General features: G+C 30.8%; 1 protein-coding gene across 6 annotated transcripts in view; it reads left to right on the forward strand.

Moving 5' to 3' along the window:
- Nucleotides 1-4,727: 4,727 nt before the first annotated feature.
- LOC108755834 (tubulin-specific chaperone cofactor E-like protein) overlaps nt 4,728-6,190 on the forward strand; it is a 19,545-nt gene continuing 18,082 nt past the window's right edge. For 5 of the 6 annotated variants that reach the window (XM_018499143.1, XM_018499138.1, XM_018499141.1 and 2 more), the window contains exon 1: nt 4,729-5,579. The gene's annotated coding sequence lies outside the window, so the exon portion shown is untranslated. Of the gene's footprint in view, nt 5,580-6,190 lie in introns of all 6 variants that reach the window. The other variant, XM_018499144.1, reaches the window with a different exon arrangement.

Below are 6,190 nucleotides of genomic sequence, written 5' to 3' on the forward strand. Positions count from 1 at the left end.
GCGATGGAAACATGCATTTCTTGCGAAAAATCATCTCTCTAGTTTCCCAACAATATTCGTTAAGAGTTAACAATAATAATATCATGAATAATCTGCAAGTGCTTGTAGTGGTAGCGCGTTGTAAAATTCTAGACTAGACATAAGTTTATGTTTTTATCGTTTTATTTTCATCTTTCTCGGTCGATACGTATAACGGTATCGACTTGTGGCAGAAAAGCAGCATCACCAAATATTAGAATTAAGACTGTACTAGTGATATAATTATGAGAGGTTTCTATACTGTAGACGTACACGTGAATACAGAGAGATCTCCATTAATTACATACAGTCTGATGTGTAATCTCATATTGTATATCTAAGATAAGATATTTAAGTAATTAGAGACATAAGTTTCAGTTGTGTTTTCAATTTTACTTTGACATTCTCAACCGGCAAAAAAGGTCGTAAGAGTTCATTCTAGTCCCTAGCTATTAAGAGAATCGTATGACACGGAAGAATTCGCCGTCGATCATGCGTTATTTGATAAGGTTTAGATTAGGGATAGATTTTAAGCATGATTTCGGTTCGCTACCGATTATTGTGGTGTTATGAACGTTGAAATATAATACTCATAAGTACACCCGTTAATTGCTCTGATCTTCGGCGACGTAAATTAGTCTTACACGAATGTCTCATAGAATCTTCTGTTCAGCGGAATCTGACTTGATTGAAACATTGTCATTCTCAACTAGAGATAAAAATGACCGAAAAAACTAAAAAATTTGAGTAAAAAACTCAGTAAAAACCAGTTTTTTATTCTGATCCTAAAAGTTTTTTTACCAAAATATTTTCTACATCATATTATTGTTTCTAGTCTTTAACTTTTGCATTTATCCAAAAGATTTCTGTGTAAAGATACCTGTAAACATTGTAAACAATCAAAGTACAATGGTGAACATAATTATTAAATAGCGATGATCGTGAAATATATTATTTATTGTTAGATCCGATTTCGAAAAGATGTTATTATTATAATGGATACTGCAACTGCAATACCTATAATGAACACGGTTTCGCCTTAATGTTTAAAATTATAAAGACAAAAGATATTAAATAATATTGAAATAATGTAGATATTAAACTTATTGTCAATGAATATTAAAAAAAAATGAATTCTATATCTTTTTTCGGGATTTTAATGAAAAATAATTTTTTTACCGTAAAAAAGTACTTGATATTTATTTCCGAAGTAAAAAAAAGCCTATTTTTTATATTTAGTTTAAAAAATGGAAAGAATTCTCTATAATGAAAATATAAACGTACAAACCATAATAGTAACAAATATTACCAAACAGCTTTATTTTATTTTGTATCACAACTCTTATAAAGTCAAAATGTATCGATTACGTTCGTAACTTACTAAGTTACGTAACTTTAGTTAATTACGTTATCTTAAAATTATTTCTTTTATGTATTACACACTTCTTCGCAGATACAAATGTTCGTCATGATGCGGCAAGTTTTATGAAAAGATGCGCGCAAAATATTCACAAGTATAAATGAAATTTTCGCACTTTGAAATAGCGCAAAGCTTTTCGAGTTGCAGTATGGAGATTCATTTGAATTTGGTATTTCTAAAACGGATTTTGGGCAAGTTTTTTCTTCACGGAAACTTGCACCAAGACGTGACTTTTCCAGCTCGTGATCTCAAAATATGCATAATCCAACCGTCGTATGATCCAGAACGGCGTTTGTGTATCTAAGCAAAAGAGAAAAAAAAATGGAAGCATATATACAGTTAAACATTGCATGTATAGATTTTAGGAAGGGATAAGTAGAATTAGGAGGGTAAATGTGTGCAATGGTTTGGTGTGTTTACAATGACTTTGAGAGAGAGAGAGAGAATGCAGAGAGAAATTATATACGCGATGTGAATTGGATTTTGAACACTTAATGAAAGAGGGTTGATACTTGTCATATGTTTGTTGCGAGTTTGCCCGTGCTTTGCTTCTCTGATAACTTTTCTGCTTCAAAAAGAAGGAAAATTATGAGAAAGGTAAATGTGCAATTATATAAATGTTAAGAAAATTGTCTCTAAAAGTATTACAATTATAAACTCTCATTATAACACAGTTTATTAATTTCATTTACAATATTTTAATACAATCACGCACGATGCGTTATAAGTCTTGAAAGCTCATCATAACGATACGATATATAACTCAAGTAATTCGTGAAATGTGATGGTCTTCCCTGTTTCGGCGACAATTTCTGTAAAAAGTATAGCTTTGATGTTAGCACAAACCCCCCCCCCCCTCCCAGTGAATAATTGCCTACATAATTAACTAATATATTATATACATATAGTTTTAAACTCTGTTGATCCGACTTGGCATATAAACAATAAATTGTAAAGGAAATAATAATCGTAGAATAATGTAATAGTTGTCCTTATAATATCGAGAAATGTTCTGTACAGGTGAAAAAAGTCTGTAAAGATAAAGTTTATTCGCGCTTTTTGTGAGATCTACATGTAATATTTAGGAAAAATAAAGGCGGAGTATATCATGACAGGAAGGTGTGTGACATAGGTGAGAGAATAACGTGTATTGCTTCTTTTCAATAAATGCACGCGGTCACCCTTGAATGAAATCGTCAGAGAAAGTTTAATTGCAAACTTAATTGCGCTTTTTACTGTGCAACTATATTTTGTTACAACAAATCAAGAGTGAATGAAGCCCTGAAAATACAAGTCACATTATACTTACAGCTAACTAATTCCAAGTAAAGCAAATTTAAAGTTACTGTAATGAAGAAACAAAGTTAATGTGAGTAATGATAGTCGTAGAAGATTCTTCCAGTTAAATTTTATGGATGATCGGTTTCGATTATATGTCAAACTTTGTCAAATGTGTCTAATTCAAATTATTTTTAAATAATTATCCTTTTTTGACGCACATTATGTTACAAGAATTCTGCCAAAAACTATGAAATTTAAATGCACTGTAAATTGATAGATTCTTAGCTTATTATTAACTGTACCTTACAATATGTATAGCTTAAAATAAGCTAAAATAGTAGCTCTATATATATATATATAATAAGACAGAAATATTAAAATAAATATCTATAAGTATATTTACGCGTTATTGATTCAACATTAATGTTGTAATTACACGTTGCTTGTGAATGTTAATATTGGCGGATGATATCATTTAAGGGCTGATCGACATCAGGATTAATCAATGCAAAAGCGGAGCACTGAAATGAATATACTATTTTATTTTGTCGTGGCAGATAGTAATGTATAACAATCATGATCGAATAAATAACTTATGTTACATATCGTAATTTAGAGCTTTTTATAGAGTTATTGATTTGAAGGAATGTGTGTTCCTTCAAAGTCACGCAAACCGATAGATGGCAAAAAAATTAGATATATATATATATGTGTGTGTGTGTGTATACAATATATATATGTATGTATAATCGCACTTATCATGCCATTTTGACCAATTTAATATGATATGCGGGACTTTCCTTTTAGATTTGTACATAAATGATGGCTATCGCAGAAAGTCCTCCTTTTTTCGCGGAAACTTCGAGATAATTAAGGGAAACATTGCTTTAAGATTTAAAAAAATACATTATAAGTGTCGCAATATGAAAGTATAAACCAATGTTTCTCCAATTTAATTTAAGAACATACAGAGCATTCCGGAACTCGTTAAAAATTTTCGATGTTCCTTGTATGCTTTTATATAGAACGGGAAAATATATACCGTGCAAAATTATAAGAAATACGATTGGAAATTAACAATCTTAGAACTCTTTCTAGAGTCACAACGAGAGAAAAATATTATCGCAAAAATATAGTTTCTCCTTACGAGCATTTTGTCATCATTTAAGAAAAAAAAGGTGCAATATTCCTCGTAAGACAAAAATAGAAATACCCTAAATAAAATTGTAACTTAGAAGAGCAAACTAGAACAGATATCTTCAAATTGCTGTAGGAAGGAGAGAGGAGACAATTAAACAAATGTAACTTTTTATTAAGAAGGATTTAAGAAAAAAATTAATTGAATGGTCGAACTTTCCCTCTGGAAAATCTCTGTACTGAAACTACGTATTATAATTGATTGACATTCGAGCATACAATATAAAATGATTAGAAGAATGCGCACTTTCTGGTATCAGGATTGTTTTTAATTCTTCAGAAATGCAAGAAAATACGTTGAAGGAAAGTTTAGGCTAAGCACCTTCGAGAAGCCTTGTTTTCAAATAAAGAGATGTGCGTCATATTTATCGTAGTTTACATAAATCTTATCGTTTGAATGACGTTCGTGCGTTGCCGCGAATATAATTTCGACGCTCAAGAAAAGTAGCTAATTAGTTTCGTAAGAAAGCTGTATATGATATTTATTAGTAGTGCCGGTATAATACATGTAATTATTGTACGTGTGTACACATGCAGCGTTGAGTCGGTAAATTAACGCAGATTAATAGCATATATGTGGATTGTATAACGTAGAGAGTGCGGACGGAGATTTCGTTCCGGTTTCTTGATCTGTTTCATCGTTCAAGACGGTATTGGTCCTTAAAAAAAAAAAAGAAAACAGAAAAATGGCACCCGGAATAGTGTATAATATGTAAAACATATAATAATTCCTTGTAACGAATAAAAGGAGAAATGCTAATCCTCTAATCTCTAACCAACTTATAAAAATATATATATTATATAAATATATATACATATTGTATATGGATGTGCAATGGTAATAATGTACCTATATAATTACTTTATGAGTATACCATTTTAATTGTAATCTAATTGATATAATAACAAAATAATGTATACAAGGAGTACCAAACAAACAGCAAAAGAAATTCAAGAAATTTGTCTTGTATAATAACTTAAAGGTATGAGAGAGGAAATGGAAGAGAGGGAGAAAGAGAGAGAGAGAGAGAGAAAATACGCGTAGACCATTTTTGAAAGCAAAGACGAAATAAGTATAGCAAATGGTACCAGCGATAAATTCTATGTATCGATAAATAATATAGCATTGTTTAAAGGTTGAAAATTAAGTTACGTCTAAAGTTATATTTCCTTATTCTTACAACTGCGATGCAGCCTTCCATTACAATTACATTACCTACGTTACCTTTGTTTTTATTTCCTTTAGAAAGCAAATAGAGATAACGTAGAATTTTTAAGTTACTCAAATCCTAATCGATGCACTAATTTTCAATAAGATGATTAATAGACAGTACGAAAAGATGTGATTGTTAAAAATGTAATAAAAGAAATATAATGACAATGCTTTGTGTCATCATCGATAATGTAGCGATTAAGGGTAAAACACCGGAAATATTTAATAGAAAATCTCCATGCCAACGCTAATTGTCAGCTTTCCCTTCAACGTCGATTACATGTATTATATGAACATTGCCTCGGGAACACAACGTCTAAATTTTTTGTACAAAGTATAACCTTTTTTACTCTTGGTCTTTTCTACATTTAAATTACATAGTGAACAAACACAACTGTCCGTGTTCGACGATGCAATCGCGGGGAACATTCTTCTAATCTTTGCACTTCCGTAAGTACAAGATAAGACTCGCACAGTAAAACTGCGACATAATGTATTATGTAACTTGACTCTTGTGTGACTATTCTCTTCCAATTTGCCACTTTTCTTCTTCCTCTGTTTAGGCACACTAAATTCGAAATTTGCATGTTTCGTGATAACATTTTTTTCCTTGCCATTTCCAAAACATGTAAATTATCGTATACATACGCATATACGATGTGCATATATTCAAAAGGTTTGTTTTTTGCTACACTCAACTAGAACTCTTCTCTCGTTCTTACCAAATATCAAATAAACCCCCATTTCACTTTGAGTGCGAAGAATGTATTATACCAGTTCAGATATAAAAGACCTAAGATTTCTCCTGATATTCGTCCATTAAAATTTAAATTTCGAATGACAGTGTGTTCCTATTGTCACGCACATTAACGCATGTTAATTACTTCATGTAATTGTGTCCATAACGTGAATATGTATTTTTTATAATACTAATAGGACAAGACGAATATTTGCAGAAAATTATCTCGAGATCTCTTTTATCTCAATTAAAATGTTATTAAAATTTGAAGTTTTCAGTTTCATTAATTTTCACATTTGTTATGACTGAAGACACTCGGTAG

Source organism: Trachymyrmex septentrionalis, unplaced genomic scaffold (genome assembly GCF_001594115.1).
Source record: "Trachymyrmex septentrionalis isolate Tsep2-gDNA-1 unplaced genomic scaffold, Tsep1.0 scaffold9, whole genome shotgun sequence".
NCBI classification, from domain to species: domain Eukaryota; kingdom Metazoa; phylum Arthropoda; class Insecta; order Hymenoptera; family Formicidae; genus Trachymyrmex; species Trachymyrmex septentrionalis.